General features: G+C 42.9%; 1 pseudogene; it reads right to left on the reverse strand.

The window, feature by feature from the left end:
• Nucleotides 1–923: 923 nt before the first annotated feature.
• LOC109701404 (MANSC domain-containing protein 4-like) lies at nt 924–16,876 on the reverse strand (annotated as a pseudogene).
• Nucleotides 16,877–22,904: the final 6,028 nt, after the last annotated feature.

The raw sequence follows: 22,904 nt of genomic DNA on the forward strand, positions 1-22,904 counted from the left end.
AAAGATTTGGATGGATGCAAAATGCCTAGAGATAATATTTATACCGGGGTAAACTATAAAAGAGAAGAATGCAGACTAAAATTCTCAAACTTTATTCAACAGAATCAACAGAAAACTCAAGGAGCTCAGTACCACGGTTACTGAAAGGCATCTCAGATTTAGAAAATAAGGAAGGTGGATTGGGATTGAGAAGGATTAATCAATTGAATTTAAAAATCCAGAACCATTTGCTTCTGGATTAGTTGGTAGCTAATAATGCTCGCTGGCTCAAACCAGTAAAGCGATACGTGACAAGAATTTGACCTCGTTGATACATCTTTTATGTCATGTTTTTTGCAAAAACAGTGATTTTTTAGTCTGGGCTTTTGAACTAGATTGCCTGTGGTTAAATCCTGGCCTCACTGTAGCTGTGTGACTTCAGCCAAGATGCCTACCCGCTCTTCATCTCCGTTTCCTCATCTGTCAAATGCAATAGTAATTGTGTGATAACAGTATTACGCAATGGTAATGTTTAATAACAATCCACCTATCTTGCAGAGTTGTAAGTGTGCAGGTAGTTGACGCACTTAGAACTGTCTCTGACATGGGGCTAAATGACAACTGCTGGAGTGAGACTTGTGTTTACTAAGCATTGGCCTTTTTAGAGGTTGGTAGGAGTGGACATCCTAGATAATTAATTGTTTTTAACCAAATCCCCCATGGCTTACAGAAAACTGAAAATGAAACCCTTGCAAGCTTATAACCTCACTACAACTTTTAAAGAGTTCTGCCTCAATGTATTACAGTTTTTACTTTGTCTCGATCCTGATTTTTTTCTGACCTAGTGTGTACTGGCCCTGTTGCTTCTGACAGCATCCAGGTGCCAGGATGACTACACAACAGCAAAGGAAGATGACAGCAGTACACAAGGCCACAGAAGCCAGTCAGGTCTTTGAGGTCACAGATGCCCCACCAGGTGTCTCATCTTCATTCTCAGATGTGTGATTTCTGCTGTTGGACCCCTTGGTCTTGTTCAGTAATTGTTTGCTACTGTTGAGTCGGGATGGGATTTTGTGTCTGTGGGCACAAAGAAAGGAGAAATAGCTTCGTTGTCTAGATTGCTGATGAAGTCAGTACTTGTTGATTCCTTATTTACTTTGGTAGTAATGGGGTCATTCATGAATTTTGCCCCCAAATCTGTGGTTAATTCCTTGGAATAACAGTATTGTTTGTGTTTGCAACCAAATCTTGATGTGTAATTGATGATGGAGGCTCTATTGATGGCACATGGTTGACCACGGTGGTCTGTTGTTTGTCTAAGTTCATAGCTTTTAGGATTCTTAGTCCATCTCACCTACCAGACGAAGAATGGGTATTTAGATCAGAGGGAGCTGATTGCTCAAAAACCAGCAAATCTGGATCTTTACCTGAAAGATAAATAAGATATTGAGCATGTAGGTTGCCCGGGGATGGGCAGACCACCCTCCCCTGCCCAGGAACCCCCCCATGCCCCTCCCCACTTGGTCATTTTTGGGTGGGAACCTCCTGGGCCTGCCCTCCCATGGGGGTAGTGTAGGTTTTAAAGGCACCTGAAAAAGAAAAGCACTCTCTCTGCCGGCAGACTCCACCTGCACCCACCATGCTCTCTGCTTTTTCTTCCCTTTCCTCACCTGGTGGAACAGGTGACTCCCCTTTTCTTAATAAAGCTATCCTACCTCACCCCATCCACGTTTTGTGCTCCATTTGGAGCACAAAACCAGGATCTTCTGATCACAGACTGCATCAGCATCAGTAACAATATCATTTATTTTATTTTTAATTTCAAAGAGAAAGTCACAGTTTGGAGAGTCAGGTTTTCCCACTCTGAGTTATTGAACTAAGCTAAATTCAGGACTCTACCACTGAAAATTTCTGAAAAGCTTAGACACATACCATCTAAATTTCAGCTTATCTTAACTTCCTAGTGTTGGGTCTGGGAACCTAAAGAACAGATGAGTGAGTGTCCCATCCCCATGGAGAGCACTCTGAACCCTGCACCTGAGAAGGAGTTATAAATCTGCATTCCTGCACCCTGAGGAGGAGATACATGGTCTCATAAATCCACCACAGGACTGCTAAACAGAATGCTCTCAAGGTTGTTCCCCACAATAAGGGGAGACCAGCTCATCAAAGAGAGCCCATGTGAATCCACGGCCAATGGAAAAAAACAAAACACCTAACCCTTACCCTAACCCAGAGTTAAAGTGTCCATAAAAAGCCCAGCCTTTGCCTGATAGGAAGCCACCGGTTTCCGGGCTCCGCTGCACCGCTCTAGCTGTAGCCTTTCCTTTCTCTCTGATAAATCCTACTTCATATACCACCTTTGGCTTACAAGTCAATCAGCTGCCTCACAAGCCAGTTCTCTGGCTTGTGAAAGCAAGAACCCTAGACACCGGCCCAAAACATTTCATGCCAGCAGGTAACATTTCTGGTGACCACGAAGGGACATCTCTCCTGGACCAAAGTCAGTATGAGTGAGCACTAAACCAGCAAGAGTTTGTCTAAAGTGCTGCCGGATACTTCTGCAGGGGGTAAGCCCCTGTTGAGGACAAGCCAAAAGCAGACTTCCCTATGCCACTCCTCTGTCTCTCTCCCTCTGTTCCTGTCTTCCTGAGGGACTTTCCTGTCATGGTATTGGACCAACAGCTCCTAGCCAACTTTGGCCTCATGGAGATTCTGGCTCTGGGGGTGCTTTCTGCTCCCTCCCTGTGAGCCAAGATTGAGCTCAGGGTTTATTTGAGTACGCCTTATACTACTTTGGAGAAATCCTGTTTGGTTTTGCCACCTGGCGATCTTCTTCTCCCACCTGTCAATACCTACTTCTGCCAGAGGCAGCAACCTGAGAGTGGAGATTTTGTGTGGCTGACAGTGTTCCAGTACCACTTAGTGGGAGTGACCTGAAAAAACACCTAATTGCTAATCCTTCAAGCGTGTGTCCTGTCTCTTGGCTCTGTTCCCCCCCTCCCTCACCTAGAACATCAGGTTCTGTCCCGGCCAGAAGCAGCAGACATACTTTTACTCACACACTCCCTCCCTGTTCCCGCCACCTTGTCCTTCATCTCTGTCTGCCTTCCCCACCCTGTGCTTACTAGGACCCTGGCCTCCCATGAGAAACTCGTGCTATAGTACCTTATGACGTTCTTGTGTTACTCCCACACCCAGTTTATCATGCCCCTTGGTCACACCAGCTTTAAATCAGCTGCTGGGCACCAGTGGAGGAAAAGGTACCTCATGAAATTGTGGCCCTAGGGGTAGACCCGGCAGGGGTAAAGACTGACACAGGCCTCCAAGCCACACACGCGGCCCAACCCCCCCCCCCCAGACACAGTCCGCACTGCAGCTAAGACAATCCATGCAAGGTCCCGGCTGGCATCCAGAACCGTCACCACCGCTGCTGCCAGCTGTGTGGCGGCGACCTGCGACCTGCCGCCACTCCCCCAAAAAGAGATGAGGAGGGAAATAAACGTGCATGTGCGCAGGAGGAGGAGCACCAGGCCACAGGAGCAGACCCAGTGGGGTTGAGGAGTGAAACGACCCCATCCCCAAAGGGGAGGAGGGAAAAGCGTGCATGTGCACAGGGAAGCCAGCCTGTCCTACTGGACTCCCCAGGCATAATGGTGACACCTGCCATAGCTAAGACAATCCATTAAAAGGGCCCAGTGTGCATCCAAAGCCGCTGGCCATGCACAGCACAACTCCCCCAAAAAGGGATAGGAGGAAAAATAAATGCACGCAGGCAAGTGTACATGGGAGGAGGGGCAACAGGCCACAGGGGCAGGCCTTGGCAGACAGGGTCACTCCTCCCAGGTGTGAGGGAGGGCGGGGGCGCCTTGCCCAAGCCCTGCGACAGCCCTACCTCTTGCCTGAGACTGACCGACCAGACCTTGGAGCCAATTCTTATTTCAAAGTTAGGGACCCCAAGAAGCACTAATGTAACCTTCCGGGAACAGCCAAAAAAAAAAAAAAAAGGAGCATTGCTATGGTCTCTAGACTTCTCATTTAAAACTTCTCACATGTTTGGTCAAGGCATAAAAAAATTTTCCTCCAAATATTGACACTAGTTGTCCCTTTGTGGCACTGTGATTGCCCTGGGACTCCCTCTGAGTTTTCTTCTCTAACTTTACAGGCACTTCTCCAGGTGATGCATCCTTTGTTAAAGAGGATGCCTGCTTTTGGTAACATAAGGCTAAAAGGCAGGGTCCTAGAGTTTTACCACTGTGTCAATACAGTGGCCCAGCCGGACCAGCCACTTCATTTCCTTCAATCCTTGACACAGATGGCAGAAGGAAATCATGAGACAGGGATGCCTGCTCTCAGGGTCAGTCCCCAGTCCTGATGCTGACAGGAGGGGAACTGACCTAGTTTTTTTTGTTGTTGTTTTTCTACATGGGACCTGCCCCCTCCAGTCTTCTGGCCTCAGTACCCAAGTAATCTCTGCTGGCGTGACTACTGAAATGTTGAAAGGACCTTGACCCTATTAGTCTCAAGAAAAAAACCCCTCATCTTTCTTTGTACTGAGGCCTGGCCTCAATATTCCTTGGGTGACCGAGAAGTGGCTTTCAGAGGGCTCCTTAAATTATAATACCATACTCCAATTAGATCTTTTCTGTAAAAGGGAGGAAAAGTGCACTGAGGTCCCCTATATACAGCTTTTCCTTTATCTCCAGGACCACTCAGAATGGCTCCATAATTGCTATCTAGATACTCAAACACTGGCATTCTTTTAAGCCACAGGATAAACACGGGGAAGGAGGACCAGAAAAGCCTCTTATTAGTGACAAGGCTCCTGTCCCTACTGCTCCTTCTACTGCTCCACCCTCTGCCCCACCTTCTAAGCCACCCCAATATTCAGAACCTCCAAATGGATGTTCCCCTTCAACAGGCAGTGGTAGGAAGAGGGTGAGTCTATGTACTCTACCATTTATCAGAGCTAGGGGAGATTTAAAAGGATCTGGGTAGCTGTACTGATGCCCCAGACCAATATATCCAGGCCTTTATCTCTGTGATCCAAACCTTTGAATTGGCATGGAAGGATATTATGCTTCTCCTGGACCAGACTCTTTCCTCATTAGAAAAGCAATGGGTCCTGGCCCGGACCACTCAAGTTGGAGATGATTTCCATTGACAACAAGCCCCAATACCCGTGGCACTGGAAATGAGAGAATAAAATGTCCATGCCCACAGGGCACAGGCAGTCCCCTTGCAGATCCACATTGGGATCAAAATGATGAGGGGGATGAATGGCATCGACACCACTTCATCCATCTTATAGTGGAAGGGCTAAAAAGGGCCAAAATCAAACTCTAAACTATTCCCAGGTGACTGTCGTATAACAAGGCCCTGATGAAAACCCCCTTACCTTTCTATAGTGCCTTAAGGACACTATCTGAAAGCATACCACAGTGGACTCAGAGTCACAGTGGGAGAGGTTCTCCTCAAAGATAAATTTCTACCCCAGTCAGCCCCAGATATCCATAGAAAACTCCAAAGTCTGTGGCTAAAGGGGAGAAGTCATTGGACCAACTAATGTAACTAGCTCTGTCTGTACACTATAACCGGGATCTCACTAAAAATAGAAAAAAGGATTAAAAAAAAGAGGTTATAAAAACGAAAGTTGAAATATTGGCTGACATGTCACAGGAGGATATGTAAACTATGTACGATGGAGACTCCCACTTCCCACTCCCCCTTCCAGAAAAAGAATAAAACTCCCGTAACCTCAGCCACCCATGGATCTATATCTCCAGCTGTACAGTTTACTCAATTCTGCCCACCATCTTTTAAATGCTACAAACCCCACTTTGGCTGAGACTGCTGGCTTGTCTCTCTCCAAGCCTCCCACAGGTACTGGCAATCCCTGTGGATTCACTTCAGACCTCACCAGGTAATAAACCCTCCTGTAACAAGACCTAATATTACCAATATAAAACTAACCCATCCCGCTCTTCAGTGCCTCCAAAGTTTACAGGGGTCAGTTCCACTGGGGGAAATTTCCAAAAACCTTTGCATCAACATCACACAGTCAACAAATGACACTCAGTGTTTGTTTTCTCCTGGAATTTATTTTGTTTGCAGAACTGCCGCTTACACTTGCCTACTTCCCGGCTGGAAGAGAACCTGTACTAAGGCTCTTCTAACCCCACAAATTGATGTTGTTCCTGGTAACCATTCCCTTCCTATTCCTCTAGTGGCCTACACTTAATCAAAGAGAGCTATCCAAATCATTCCCCCATTGATAGCCATGGGGATCGCAGCTGGAATAGATACTGGGATTGGGGCATCTCCTCATCAGTCCATACTTATCAAAAGCTTTCAAGAGAATTTACTAATGACATAGAATGGATCACATGGTCCAAACTGCTTTGTCGTTAAAGGGGAAGAAAAAAGCTTAGTTATATACACAAACATTTCTCTCTCTTTGAAAGCATGCCAATTTCCATTTCCTTTCTTTGTTTTACCCCTGTTACCTTGATTCATTCCTCACCCTTTTGTCAAAATTATTCTTCTGAGGCCCTTTCTGTTTCCTAATCAGTTGTACCTCATTGCTTTGGCTTTTCTGTTGTCCTTCGATACTGCTGACCATCCTTTTCTTGAAATTCTTCTCCCATGACTCCCTGGACCCCAGACTCCCTGGCATTTTACCCCCACTCCCTGTTTCCCATTTTTACTTTCTTTTGCTGGCTCTCTTCTTGCAGTTAACTGGTGGCATTTCCACATTCTTTGGTCCTTGAGCTTCTGCTGTGTTTTCTTTTCACTGCTTCCCAGCCTTCCACATATACAAGGAGATTGTCCTCAGTCTTCACACTACAGTGATGGCACTCGGGGTTTCACTGCAGGCTTCTGCCTGGACAGCTCACGTCATCTCTAACTGAATATGTCTAAGCCAAAATCATTCTTCCTCCTTGTCTCAGCCAGTGGCATTATCACCCCATCACCCATTCTGGAATCTACCACAGAATGATTTTTGGCTTCTCTCTCTTCATTTCCTTCATTTAAAAGGTAGCTAAGAGCTGGCCCTGCACCTCAGTGGTAGAGCACTTGCTTAGTATGCTCAAAGCCCTGGGTTCAGTTCCCGGAACCACACACACATACACACAAAAAGGTAATTAATCCTTTCCAGTGTTCTGGTAATTATCCTTTTCATGACAACTACCATCATTTTGTGTAAATCAAATGCTTTCTCGACTAGATTTTTCTACTGTGTATCCCACATATAATGTTCCTAGACTAAGGTTCTCACTTAAATTGCAGTGTCTTCTTTAAGGCCTCGTTAACTCCATATTTCTTTGGTGCTATTGTTGCTGAGACAGGACAGCCTTAAACTCAAAATCCTCCTGTCTCAGCCTTACAGTGCTAGGATTAAAGATGTAAGACACTGCACCTGGCTTGATTCTCTACTTCTGGCAAAGTCATTCCAAAACTTTATCCATAGACTTTTGGAAGGCCAGCCCCACCCTCTCTCTGCCATATTTCCATTGTAACTTCAAATGTGTCCTTATTGTAGCCAGACCAGCTTTCTCATTTTCCTGTGGTGCGATATACAACTCCTTACCTTGCCTCTTCCAAGAAGCCTCCCCTGAATAAGCTGGCTTCCTTCAGTCTCCCTTTCTTACAGCCTTTGGACCGAGGCTGCATCACACATTTTTGTGTTTAGTTATATGTTCTATATGGATTGTCTTAACTCATTACATCAACTAGATTATAAGAAACATGAGGGCAGAGGAGTAGGTATTGAGCCCAGCCTGGAATATTAGATATTCAATGAATACAAATCAATAAAGAAATTTATCTCTTTTGTATTTTGATGGCAAACCTTATTCTTTTGTACATTGGTAAAGGACCCTTAAAGATGCATTTTTCTAGAATAAAATACACTGGTTATCTTGAGACTAGTGAGAGGCTGATATATATCTGTTGTGAGGTACAGGGGGCTCACTCCAGGGGTTCCTGTCTTTGCTGGGCTTAGGAATAAGCTCATGAGACACAGATAGTGCACACATAGGTAGATTTATTAGAGAAAGAAAAGGCTACAACTAGAGCAATGTGGCAGAGCCCAGAAACCAGTGGCTCCCTGCTGAGGTGAAGGCTGGGGCTTTTTATGGATGCTTTAACTCTGGGTTAGGGTAAGGGTTAGGTGAGTTCTTTCCATTGGTTGTGGATTTGTGCATGAAGGCTGTCTTTGATGAGCTGGTCTGTTTGCCCTCTATGGCGGGGGGAACGACCTTGAGAGCATCCTGTCTATCAGCCCCAGGACAGATTTATGAGACCCTGTATCTCCTTCTCAGGGTGCAGGGCTCATAGTGCTCTCCATGGGGGATGGGATACTGACTCATCTGTCCTTTAGGTCCCCAGACCCAACATGTCCATGGTGTGTTTCTTGGTCCTTGACTTCCATCTTTGTAGAATCATTGTATACATTGTCCATAGACCATTAGCCAGCCTTCTTTCCTTCCATCCTTCCTTTTCTTTTTTCCTTCTTCCCTCCCTCCCTCCCTTCCTTCTTTACCTTAAAGTCTTGCTCTATATCCTAGGCTGGCCTCAAACTCAAGATCCTCCAACCTCTGCTTCCCTAGTACTGGGATTACATGTGGCGCCTTCAGCTACCACAGTGGAAATGCCTACCTAGCTTTTGTTGTGGGTTCCTGATATATGGTACTTCAAGTTCTTGTCCATTGGCCTATGATTTATCATCTGGAATGAACTTGTCATTGCTGAGTGTGCCAAACTAAAGGGAATTTCCTTTCAGTTTTATTTCCTGGATGTACAAACCATCTCTAGACAGAGGTCACTGGAAAATAGTGATTTAGAGCCTATCCATGGCCATTACCAGCCAGCATCCTTCAAAAGTCTCAAAATGCAGAATCATTACCATCTGTTATGTTGTACAGAATGGCACCAGTTCTGGGCTCTAATATGCAGCTCTCCAATGCTGGGCAGTGAATATGGAGTCAGTTGACCTTATCACGAATTGGATCATGGAAGAAGACAGCCAGGTTACAGGAAACTGAAAAGGAAACAGACAAAGCACACCTTCAGAGGATCTTGATTTCCACCAGTTTTTGCTTATTTGTTTGAGACGGTCTTGTTATGTGTCCCAGGCTGGCCTCACCATCCTCCTGCCTCAGCCTCCCAAGTGCTGGGGTGCAAGAGTGGGCCACCATGCCCAGCTCCACTCCCAGTTTGATGATTCTGAGTGATTTACATTTCTTTCAGGAACACTGGAATAAAACTATATTGTAGGGCTATATTTAGCCATTTTATAGAACATTATGAACTATTGTAATGCCTTTTTCTTTTACAATCACACATCTAATGATTTTCTCTAAGTAATCTTTTATATATTCCTTCCCACCAAAATACCTGCAATCATTATATTTTAGTCTCAGCATTTTATGTTCATGAAAAATTCAATTGGCTACAAAATCTGGAGCTCTATACAATAAGTTTGCCTTATTTGTGGGTTTACTACAAGTATTTTCGACCAACTAAGGTCAAAAAATCAAAAATTTAATCAAAATTTCAAAAACATTTTAAGTTCTCATGCACATTCTGCAGTCACTGGATGTGGAGAAGCTCTGTGGATGATAACCATCAGTTGTGTTAAATCTTTGTGGCATCTGCCGAGTGTTCCCTGCCCTTGATTTTGTAAAGTATTGCTTTCCAGAAAGCAAATGCTGTCCTAAAAGCAAGATAAAAGTAAGTGTGCTTACTTGAAGCGAAAAAGTGAAAATCTGGGATTTGCTGAAAGAGCATGGCTTTAGCAGAAGTGGGTGGTGTGACGGGGAAAATGAATCCAGCCTCCACAGGACAGCCCTGAACTCTCTCCACCCTGAGCGTACAAGGGTTTCTTCCACGCGGGCTCCTTGGAACCATGTGCCTGTGGGTACCAACCATCTACTGTGCATCAGATTTCTAGATGCAATAGCTTCTCAGAATGCTAAGGTGTTAGCACCAGAGAAAGGAAAATAAAGGGACAAATGTAACCAAAGGGAAGAGAATGATGGGAAGGGCAGAATGACAGCCTAACTGGGAGGAGAAGCCCAGATGGTAGAAGGCAGACCAAGCAGCAGGCCAGTTGTCTCTGTCTGCAGGTGTGCGCTAGTGCCGTGTACAAACCACATCCCACTGAAACATCATCAGTGCTATATAAGGAGGCAGACAGGAACCAGGCAAGGGTGCTGGCAGGTGGCATTCTACTGGGTGGGGGCACATTGCTTGCTCATGCTGTCTTTGCTTTCTAATCAAATTTGCTCTTTAAAACAGTCTGGAAAACCTGAAGTCAGATTTGTTGTATGCAAACCTTCAATCTACCTTCTCTGAAATGCAACACAGATTTTAGTCCACTGCAGAGCAGTCAGACCCATGTGATGTATCCCTTGGGAATACCTTCTTTAATAAAGTAAGGTTAGAGAGGTGAGCATGTGGCTCCCAGGCCTCAGCATGCCTGAGTCTGCTGTGGACTTATGCTGGCAGAACCTGTTTGGCTTCTCTGGCAGGTTCATTGTGGGAGCTACATCTCTACCGCTACTTCTGGGACACCCTCAGGTTTCTGCATTCCTTATTTTTCCAGAAAGAGAAAACAGACAAAAGTTAGCTAACAATGCATTGCTAATACATTAAAGATTGCACATTACAGTCCCGAGGACTGAGCTGTAAAGTTTTAAGGGAAAGGAACTTTAAAAGGTTCAAATTTAATATGTTTAAATTTATGATAAAGTAGCTGATGCTTAAAGATGCTTCATGTTAGCCAGACAGGTCGTACATGCCTGTTATCCCAGCACCTGAGAGCTGAGGCAGGAGGATTGTGATTAGAGACCAGCCTGTGTTACATATCGAGACCTTGTCTCAAACAAAACAAAACCAAACCCAAAAAGCTTTATATTCCTTACGTACATTTCAAGAGCCTCTGCTCAGAGCAGGAGTGTGGCATTTTAAAGTTCTGATTTCCAGCTAAAAACTGGATTGTGCCTTCCTGCCTTTTCCTGATCTGCAGAGAGAAAGCCACAACTTGGAAGCTACAGAGACGGTCAGATCCTGGAGTTGCCCTAGGTGATTACAGTAGCACTGAAAACCCAGACACCACAGCCTCTCTGGTGTGGAGAGTCAGGTAAATTCTAATCCTGGGAAAACTGGGAAAAAGCATGGCCCCTCCCCCAGCTCTCCTCAGTGAAGGTTCATGGGAGTTAGAAGCCTCCAGGAGGTGGAAATCTGGATTGATTATCTTTTCAGAAAGATTCCCCTTTATTAAGTTAGTTGCTGTCTTTGTGCCTGACTAACTATTGAGGAACTGGTCTATGACAGCTTCTCACATTGTGATCCTGGTTAAACTGCCCAAGTAGCTCCAAGTTCATCTCACATTCAGGAATCGTACATGCATAATTGGACTAGAGACACTGGCAATTAACAAACTGGTATCAGATCATGGTTTTAAAATGTGTGAAGCAAACAAGGGAATTTTTTTTGTCAGTACTGGGGTTTTGAACTCAGGGCCTCACACTTCCTAGGCAGGCACCCTACCACTTGGTTCACTCCACCTGCCCAGGAATCACTTTAAAGCATTTATTGCTTTTGTTGTTTCTTTCCAAGAACCTTTAAAATCACGAGGAAAATGAAAAGTAAATGGAAAAAAATCTTTAGGCAATTGCGACCTGAAATTCTGCAAGAATGAACTGTTTTCCTAATTGAAGGCCTTATCATATTATATAGATAGTGTTTGCACCCAGATTCCATACTGCAGAGAAATAGTCTTTTATGGAAATGTGAGAATATTGATTTAATTTTTTTGCTATCCCTATATGTTTCAAACATGATTCACAGTCTTCCTGGCCAATGCATTCTGTATTTTGTCAACCCAAGCAAACACAGTTAAAAAAATTAGTATGATACAATACTAATATCACCAAAAAGTACTTTAAAAAGAAAATACTGCAAACATTTTTAAAATCATCTCTGTCATACCTGGGGTTATAAAAATGTTGTTAGCTAACCCTGGAGGAAATAAGATTCTGGTTTCTGGAGGTCCTGTTGCATTCTAAGACATTATTATATTTGTAAATACAGCGTGCTAAAGTCAGTCTCAATCTCTCTTCCTCTCCCTCTCCCCCTCTCTCTCCCTCCTTCATCCCAGTGCTTTTCTGGTCATTTTCACCTCTTCCCTCACCTCCTCATCTAGGCCTTTGGTCTTGGCCGTCCCCCTTACTTTTGCTAAGGTATGTCATTAATACTTGCCGTCCTTCCTAAGACAGCAGTTCCTGCTGCACTTCTGGCCAGTGCTCTCAGAGTAATACTTCAAGAACTGGGCTCCCAGCTTCTGAGGTTCCTGCAGCTCAATGAGCAGACCCGGGAGTCGGCGGATCCAGCAGTCTCTGTAGAAAATGGTGGGTGAGCAGAGAGAGTCTGACAACCACGCCAAGCTTAGGAGCAACAGCAGGTCTGCTGCCACCACAGCCACCGGTATTGCTCTGGTATGAAGACAGACTCAGAGACAGTGTGACTTCCAGACTGACACTGAAGCTCACCATTAGGGTTTCGGGTTTAGGACAGTCTCAAGATCTTTGGGCTAAGAGTGAGCTTCCTTGGAAGGCTTCTGGAGAGTCAGCCTGAGGAAAAAGGAGACCATTCTTTGCATACTGATTTTTCTTTTGTTTCTTCCCAGAAGAGTCCCTAAAATGTTTTTTTCTTAAATTTTACCACTTTTATTTATTTTTTTATTGGGTGCTGGGTGGGGTACATTGTAGCATTTACAGAAGTTCTTACAATATAACAAATATATCACACTGGAGTTCACCCCCTCCATCATTCTCCTTTATTCCCCCATTCCTGGAATAGTTTCAACAGGTCTCATTTTTCCATTTGCATGCATGTGTACAGAGTATTTGCACCATATTCACCTCCACACCCTTTCCCCACTTCCTCCTCCCTCCCACTGCTACCGACCCCCCAGAATGAACTGTTCTGCTCTCCTGTTCTCTGATTTTGAAAAAGGAAAAAAAATGACGTTTTTACTTGTTTGAGATAGCTACACAGGAAGTGTCTTTGTGGCACATCCATGTATATATATATTATGGCCTGAATTGGTTCATCTCCTCTATTTTTCTACCTTAGTCCCTTTCTTATGGTGATATCAACAGGTTTAAAAATTCTATATTCATTTTGTATAGAGAGTACATCAACTATATTCACCTTCTTTTTTTTCTTTTATTATTCATATGTGCATACAAGGCTTGGTTCATTTCTCCCCCCTGCCCCCACCCCCTCCCTTACCACCCACTCTGCCCCCTCCCTCTCCCCACCCAATACCCAGCAGAAACTATTTTGCCCTTATTTCTAATTTTGTTGAAGAGAGAGTATAAGCAATAATAGGAAGGAATTAGGGTTTTTGCTGGTTGAGATAAGGATAGCTATACAGGGAGTTGACTCACATTAATTTCCTGTGCGTGTGTGTTACCTTCTAGGTTAATTCTTTTTGATCTAACCTTTTCTCTAGTTCCTGGTCCCCTTTTCCTATTGGCATCAGTTGCTTTTAAGGTATCTGCTTTAGTTTCTCTGCGTTAAGGGCAACAAATGCTAGCTAGCTTTTTAGGTGTCTTACCTATCCTCACCCCTCCCTTGTGTGCTAAAGCTTTTATCATGTGCTCAAATTCCAATCCCCTTGTTGTGTTTGCCCTTGATCTAATGTCCACATATGAGGGAGAGCATACGATTTTTGGTCTTTTGGGCCAGGCTAACCTCACGCAGAATGATGTTCTCCAATTCCATCCATTTACCAGCGAATGATAACATTTCGTTCTTCTTCATGGCTGCATAAAATTCCATTGTGTATAGATACCACATTTTCTTAATCCATTCATCAGTGGTGGGGCATCTTGGCTGTTTCCATAACTTGGCTATTGTATATTCACCTTCTTAACTTCTTCTTTTACTTTCCCCCTCTCACATGTGACCTCCCCTTAGCATGACCTGTTTTTCACAATATTGCCTGGATTTGTATTACATCTATTTTCCACATATGAGAGAAAACATCAAGCTTTTGGCCTTCTAAACTTGGCTAACTTCACTTAAGATGATGTTATCCAGTTCCATCTGTTTACCTGCAAACAACAAAATTTCATTCTTCTTTGTAGCTGAATAAAATTCCACTCTCATCAGTAGTGGGGCATCTTGGCTGTTCCCTTAGCTTGGCTATTGTGAATAGTGCTGCAATAAACATGGGTGTGCAGGTGCCTTTGGAATAACCTGAATTACATTCCTTTGGGTGTAGCCCTAGCAGTGGAATTGCTGAATAATATGGCAGTTCTATTTTTAGTATTTTGAGGAGCCTCCATACTGTCTTCCATAATGGTTGTTCTAATTTATATTCCCTCCATCAGTGTATGAGGATTCCTTTCCCCCCACATTCTCACCAACATTGGTTGTCATTGTGTTCTCCACTCTAACAGGAGTGAGGTGGAATCTTAATATGGTTTTAATTGCATTTCCTTTATGGCCAGGGATGTTGAACGTTTCTTCATGTGTTTTTTTAGTGATTTGGACTTTTCTTTAGAAAGCTATGCTCATTTCATTTCTCCAGTTCTTCATTGGGCCATTGACTTATTGGGAGTTTAAATTTTGAACTCCCTGTACATTCTGGTTATTAGTCCCTTGTCAGATATATAGCTGACAAAGATTTTTTTCCCATTCTGTGGGCTGCCTCTTTAGTTTGGAGACCATGTCTTTTGCTGTGCAGAAGCTTTTTAATTTCATGTAGTCCCATTTGTCAGTCCTTTCTCTAGGTTGCTGAGCCATTTGAGTTCTATTTAGGAAGTCATCACTTATGCCTATTAATTCCAGTGTATCCCTCCTCTTTCCTACAATAGCTTCAAAGTTTCAGGTCTTACATTAAGGACCTTAATCCACTTTGAGTTGATGCTTGTACAGGGTGAAAGACATGGATCTAGTGTCAGTTTTCTGCAGGCAGATATCCACTTTTTCCAGCAACATTTCTTGAAGAAGCCATCTTTTCTCCATCATATTTTCATGCCTTTGTCAAAAACCAGATGGGTGTAGCTGTGTGGATTCATATCTGCATCTTCTATTCTGTTCCACTGGTCTTCATATCTGTTTTTGTGCCAGTACCATGCTGTTTTTATTGCTATGGCTATGTAGTGTAGTTTGAAGTCAGGTATTGTGATACCTACAGCATTTCTCTTTTTGTTCAATATTGCCTTAGCTATTCTCAGTCTTTTGTGCTTCCAGATGAACTTTAGGGTTGATTTTTCAGTCTCTGTAATGAAGGTCACTGGAATTTTGATGGGAATTGCACTAAATGTGTAGATTGCTATTAGTAATATAGCCATTTTCACTGTTGATTCTACCAATCCATGAACATAGGAGATCTTTCCATTTTATGTAGTCTTCTTTGATTTCTTTCTTCAATGGTTTATAGTTTTCCCTGTGGAGGCCTTTCACATCCTTTAAGTTTATTCCTAAGTATTTTATTTTTTTTGAGGCTATTGCAAATAGAATTATTTTCCTATATTCTTTCTCAATCTGTTCATTGTTGGTGTATAGAAAGTCTACTGATTTTTGTAAATTGATTTTGTATCCTGCTACTTTGCTGAAGCTGTTTATGGTGTTTAGGAGTTTTGGGGTTGGGGTTTTTGGATCTTTTAGGTATAAGCTCATGTCATCTGCAAATAGGGATAGTTTGACTACTTTCTTTCCAATTTGCATTCCTTTTATTTCTTCTTCCTGTCTCACTGCTCTGGCTAGGAATTCCAAGACTATGTTGAATAAGTGGACAGCATGGATACCCTTGTCTCCTTCCTGACTTAGAGGAAATGATTTCAATTTTTTCCCATTTAGTATGATGTTGGCTGTAGGTTTGTCATATGTAGCCTTTATTATGTTGAGGTATAGTCCTTCTAGACCTAGTTTCACCATAGCTTTTATCATGAAGGAGTGTTGAATTTTACTGAAGACTTTTTCTGCATCTATTGAGATGATCATGTGGTTTTTGTTGTTCCTTTTGTTAATAAGCTGTATTACATTTAATGATTTGCAATATGTTGAACCATCCTGCATCCCTGGGATGAAACAAACTTGATCATGGTGTATGATCTTTTGGTTTGCCAGTATTTTACTGAGGATTTTTGCATCAGTGTTCATGAAAGAGATTGGTCTGTATTTCTCTTTTTTTGTTGTGTCCTTGTTCAGTTTTGGGATGAGTGTATTATTGGCTTCATAGAATGAGTTTGGCAATGTTCCTTTGTGGTGAACATATATAAGATTGCTATTGTATTGCTGGATTGTATTGTGTTAAAATATGGAAAATTGTTGTAATAAGAATTATTAGCCAGAGAATGACAGGCTGATACGCAAATAAGCCAACCCTAAGGTGGCGGTGATATGCAAATGAGCCAACCCTAAAGTGGCCGTGCCAATAGCAGAAGCTATGAGGTCACCACTGGGTATATAAAATCAGAGCTGAAAACCTTGCTTGCCTCCCGAATGCTGGAGACCATGCTGTTGGAGCCTGTCCCAAGGCTCTGACATAGAGGCAGCCACTGCTTGAGAGTGCGCCCCTTCTCCTGATGTCACTACTGAACTGGGAGACCAGACCTGCAACTGAGATTGGCCATGAGGGTTCCCTGGAGGTTGGCTGGACTCCCCTCATCAGCTGAGAAGATGTAACACGGTGAGAGAGGCTTGGGGAAGGCCTGAGTAAACTCCTGGCTGGCTGGGGTGAAGGAGGACAAGACATTAGGATATGTGGGAGAGTGCCGCGTGGATTTGTTTGAATAAAATCCTGTTCTCTGAAGTAAGAGTCTCCTGAGTACTGCCTACCCGCACTCGATTGGACCTTCAGTGTTCGTAACATCCTTCCCTTGCTATTTCATGGAAAAATTTGAGGAATGTTGGTGTTGGCTCTTTAAAGGTGTGGCCGAATTCAGTGGAGTGGGAGACTCTTTATTGTTACTTCAATTGCATTACATGCTAGAGATCTGTTTAGGTGATTAAAATCCTGACATTGTTACAAGTTAGAATGAGGCATGACCACCCAAGAAAGACTTTAAGGGAGAGTTTTTATTAGCCATCAGGTGACTGCTCTGACCAACAGGTCGTTGGGTCTCAGAGCAGCCCCGCTTCAACTTTTAGCAAGGTTTATGAAGGCAAAAGCCACATCTTGTTTGGCAATCTTTACAACACAAGCTAGCCCAGGTACAGAAGCAAAACAATAGTGGTTACCTATAAGCATGAATGAACACAATCAACACAATCATTTATCCACATCCTGTTTTGGTTCCTTTTGTTTTTCTCACTTTTTTTTTAAATATGGGACCCAGACCTTTTTTTTTTTTTAAACCAAATTGTCATTTTATTATTTTATTATTATTTTTTCTTTTTTCATTTTTCTTTTATTATTCATATGTGCATACAAGGCTTGGGACATTTCTCCCCCCGCCCCCACCCCCTCCCTTACCACCCACTCCGCCCCCTCCCTTCCCCCCCCAATACCCAGCAGAAACTATTTTGCCCTTATTTCTAATTTTGTTGTAGAGAGAGTATAAGCAATAATAGGAAGGAACAAGGGTTTTTGCTGGTTGAGATAAGGATAGCTATACAGGGCATTGACTCACATTGATTTCCTGTGCGTGGGTGTTACCTTCTAGGTTAATTCTTTTTGATCTAACCTTTTCTCTAGTACCTGTTCCCCTTTTCCTATTGGCCTCAGTTGCTTTAAGGTATCTGCTTTAGTTTCTCTGCGTTAAGGGCAACAAATGCTAGCTAGTTTTTTAGGTGTCTTACCTATCCTCACCCCTCCCTTGTGTGCTCTCGCTTTTATCATGTGCTCATAGTCCAATCCCCTTGTTGTGTTTGCCCTTGATCTAATGTCCACATATGAGGGAGAACATACGATTTTTGGTCTTTTGAGCCAGGCTAACCTCACTCAGAATGATGTTCTCCAATTCCATCCATTTACCAGCGAATGATAACATTTCGTTCTTCTTCATGGCTGCATAAAATTCCATTGTGTATAGATACCACATTTTCTTAATCCATTCGTCAGTGCTGGGGCATCTTGGCTGTTTCCATAACTTGGCTATTGTGAATAGTGCCGCAATAAACATGGATGTGCAGGTGCCTCTGGAGTAACAGTCTTTTGGGTATATCCCCAAGAGTGGTATTGCTGGATCAAATGGTAGATCGATGTCCAGCTTTTTAAGTAGCCTCCAAATTTTTTTCCAGAGTGGTTGTACTAGTCTACATTCCCACCAACAGTGTAAGAGGGTTCCTTTTTCCCCGCATCCTCGCCAACACCTGTTGGTGGTAGTGTTGCTGATGATGGCTATTCTAACAGGGGTGAGGTGGATGGAATCTTAGCGTGGTTTTAATTTGCATTTCCTTTATTGCTAGAGATGGTGAGCATTTTTTCATGTGTTTTCTGGCCATTTGAATTTCTTCTTTTGAGAAAGTTCTGTTTAGTTCACTTGCCCATTTCTTTTTTGGTTCATTAGTTTTGGGAGAATATACTTTTTTAAGTTCCCTGTATATTCTGGTTATCAGTCCTTTGTCTGATGTATAGTTGGCAAATATTTTCTCCCACTCTGTGGGTGTTCTCTTCAGTTTAGAGACCATTTCTTTTGATGAACAGAAGCTTTTTAGTTTTATGAGGTCCCATTTATCTATGCTATCTCTTAGTTGCTGTGCTGCTGGGGTTCCATTGAGAAAGTTCTTACCTATACCTACTAACTCCAGAGTATTTCCTACTCTTTCCTGTATCAACTTAAGAGTTTGGGGTCTGATATTAAGATCCTTGATCCATTTTGAGTTAATCTTGGTATAGGGTGATATACATGGATCTAGTTTCAGTTTTTTGCAGACTGCTAACCAGTTTTCCCAGCAGTTTTTGTTGAAGAGGCTGCTATTTCTCCATCGTATATTTTTAGCTCCTTTGTCAAAGATAAGTTGCTCATAGTTGTGTGGCTTCATATCTGGATCCTCTATTCTGTTCCACTGGTCTTCATGTCTGTTTTTGTGCCAGTACCATGCTGTTTTTATTGTTATTGCTTTGTAATATAGTTTGAAGTCAGGTATTGTGATACCTCCTGCATTGTTCTTTTGACTGAGTATTGCCTTGGCTATTCGTGGCCTCTTGTGTTTCCATATAAATTTAACAGTAGATTTTTCAATCTCTTTAATGAATGTCATTGGAATTTTGATGGGAATTGCATTAAACATGTAGATTACTTTGGGGAGTATCGACATTTTTACTATGTTGATTCTACCAATCCATGAGCATGGGAGATCTCTCCACTTTCTATAGTCTTCCTCAATCTCTTTCTTCAGAAGTGTATAGTTTTCCTTGTAGAGGTCTTTCACATCTTTTGTTAGGTTTACACCTAGGTATTTGATTTTGTTTGAGGCTATTGTAAATGGAATTATTTTCATACATTCTTTTTCCATTTGCTCATTGTTAGTGTATAGAAATGCTAATGATTTTTCTATGTTGATTTTATATCCTGCTACCTTGCTATAGCTATTGATGATGTCTAGAAGCTTCTGAGTAGAGTTTTTTGGGTCTTTAAGGTATAGGATCATGTCGTCTGCAAATAGGGATATTTTGACAGTTTCTTTACCTATTTGTATTCCTTTTATTTCTTCTTCTTGCCTAATTGCTCTGGCTAGGAATTCCAGTACTATGTTGAATAGGAGTGGAGATAGTGGGCATCCTTGTCTGAACCAGACCTTTTTATGAACCTCCTTCAGATTGAAAGCTAAAGTGGCACCTGATTAATGGCTTCCCTCTGGCTATGACTTTTAGCTACTTCATTCCCTGGATAGGATCATATCTAGTTCTCAAGACCATCAGTTTTACAGAAGAAATGCGTTTGTGGATAAAGTTAAGTAAGGCATTGAGAATACAGGGCCCCACTGTTAGTCCCAAGATAAGTAGAATTAGAGGCCCTGAGATTGCCATTATTAGAGTAGTTAGCCAGGGGGACCAAGAGAATAGATTTTGGTACCAGTTTCCTGATGATTTATGAAGTTCTTCTCTGTTCTTTAATTTTTTCTTACCAAAGTCATGCTGTTTTTAATTACCCCTGAATGGTTTGTATAGAAACAACAGGTTTCCCCCAGAGCCACACATAGTCCTCCTTGTTTTAAAAATGGGATGTTTAGACCCCTGTGGTTTTGAAACAGCATTTCAGCTAGGGAATCTAATGAACTCTCTAAATTGGTGATAGATTGTTCTAACTTGTGAAGATCTTGATCAATCTGTTTACTTAGGGTTTTGAGGTTTATATCTTGTTATATATAAATATAAATATAAATAAATAAATAAAAAATATGTATTAAAAAATAAAAAAATAATAAAATAAATAAAAATAAGAAAAAAAAATCTCCAAGTTCAAATGCAATAGTTTCAGTCTTAATAATTTTGGTGTTCGTCCCTCAGCCTCCAATCCTGGAGATGGTCAGAAGTAGTTCTGTGGTTGTCTCATCAAAGGGGAAAAAGACTGGGAAATCCAAAATAAAACAAAACCACACAAAACAAAACAAAAAACCCCACAAAGTGCCCCAAGTTCAAATGCAATACAGTTTCAGTAAGTTTTTCAGCATGCAGGTGTAGTTCGGTTGTTTTCTCATCAAAGGTAGGGAGAGAGAAAAAAAAAAGTCTGGAGACAGTTCTGTGAATGGCTATCTGCGGCTGTGGCTTGCCTGCCTGCTGCTGCCAGCCTGCTGTTGCTGGAGGCATTATTTATGCAGATCTCAGGGGTGAGCTTAGCACTCACCTGGTCCTGCAGGCTTTGTTTACTCAGAGTTCTCCTGTGCACGAGCCACTGCTACAAGCTTTCCCTTTCCAAGCACACTGGGGGAGGTGACACTGCACCAGCTTTCTCAGGCCTGCGTGTTTATTTACAGTTCATGTGGGAAGTGGATCTTCCCCCCTCTCCTGTGGAGTTTTCCTCCTACCACTGCCTTTACAAGCTTTCTCGCTCCTGGTTGCTGGGCTTGTGCCACTGCTCCTGCCTTCTCCGGCCAGCTTATTTATTTACAGTCCTGGGAGAGATTCCCGTCCCCCCACCCTTCAGCGTCAGGGCACCCCACCCTCTTTGCTACGTGTCTTTTTTTTCTTTTGTTATTGCTTATTATTCAGTTTTTCTTTTTTTCCTGGGTGGGGGGTCAGTCTGTCCAAGGGGCTATATTGATCTGGCCCAGGATTGTCTGTGGGAGTACCATGTACCACTTAGCTCACCTTGTGGTCTGTGTCTTCCCAAGCCGTCTGGGCGCTGGCTTCTGGCGGTGGCATGGGAGCCCTGCTGTTTTCTCCATTTAACATGAAGTGGAGATGCTCTGCGCAGGCTGGAGGTGTGGAGGAGTCAAAGTTTTGCCTCTTCTTGGTGGTTTTTCCTGTAAGGTGAATATCCAGCATCTCTCCAAGGTTTTACTTTAAGAGGCACGCTTTCTGCTTCCTTCCTCTAGCTGCCATCTTGGAATTCTCTATATCTCCAGTTATTAATGCAGAAGCTCCTATGGTGGCTGATCCAGCTATGCCTGTTAGGACAGGTACCAGGATAGTGTTGCTCACCTTGCTCCATGATTAGAAAAAGGTGGGGGAATTTGTAGGTGCTTGCTTCTCCTTCATACAGGTAAACCTGTGGAATGATATAGGTTAATACACAGAGTTCCTCATGATTTTGTCCTGTAAAGGCATGAGAATTAATGCAAGGAGTTATTCCCATAGTGCAGGCAAACCAAGTGCCAGGAGGGGGCACAGGGAAGGAGGGGGCATCACCCAGATCTGAGAGGATGATCTTGATAAGGGGATAGTTTAAGATTATAGCCTGGAGTCCTGATACAGAGACCTTGTCCTTGAAGGTCCCCAAGGGTGAGTTTGGGGTTAAATCCTCATAGGCAGACAGATTTATTCTTGGTGATTTCAGTTTGTGTCCAATTCTGAACATCCTGTTTCCTGAAGCCCAGGGTGGCATCTACCCCAAGACCTACATAGTAAGGTGGCTCAGGATTTAAGCAAAGCCAAAAATCTTGTGTTATATTAGGGTTAGTGGCATTTAAAGCTTTAAAAACTGCATCTATAGTCTTAAATAGGCCTCTCTGAGTAGGTCTCAAAGTGGGAGGAGTTTGGGCAGGGGGAACTGTGGGTTTTTTTAAAATTTTTTTTATTTTTGGGCCTCCAGGGGCAAATGGATCAGGAGGAATCTGGTAGGGGTTGTAGGCATTGGGCCAATAGGGACCTCTTCTCTTATTTCCTCCATGCACTGGATGGTGAACTCTGTCCCTAGATCTCTACCAATTACATATAACTGAAAGCCCCATGTTCTCCCCATTTCCCACATGGACTTTGACCAATGTTGCCATGACTTTCAGGTTATCTTTAGAAGGTTGTAAGTTTCCCTTCCACATTTATTGCTGGGGGTGCCTATGCAAGAATCTGTGATGGAGATAAAGGGGTCAGTATGCATCCAGGGGGCTTCAGTTACACAGCTCCAACTGGCACAATGGTATTGGCCTGAGCCCTGGCAGCCAGGTGCATTGGCTGCACAAACATAACACTGTCTAGTCTGCAGCCCTTCTTCTAAATTGTGGAGACCCCATCCATATTGATTTTCCCTCTTTCCTCTATACATGTTTAAATTCCAGCTTTTTCCAAAGAGATCACATATATCTATGGAAAAAGTGGGCTGGTCTGAGGTTATAAGTCTTTGTATATTGCTTGTCCTGTAATGGAATCCCAAAGTTCCCATGTAACATTTTGGGGCTGATGGGGGTTAGAGTGTGCATGAGGCAACAAGCAACTTTAAGGGCAAGCTCATTTAAAACAGATACTGGAGTAACATCTTTGAGGAACAGAAAGGACAATTAATCAGGAACACATTTAA

The sequence above is a fragment of the Castor canadensis genome, chromosome 8, assembly GCF_047511655.1.
Source record: "Castor canadensis chromosome 8, mCasCan1.hap1v2, whole genome shotgun sequence".
Classification (NCBI taxonomy): domain Eukaryota; kingdom Metazoa; phylum Chordata; class Mammalia; order Rodentia; family Castoridae; genus Castor; species Castor canadensis.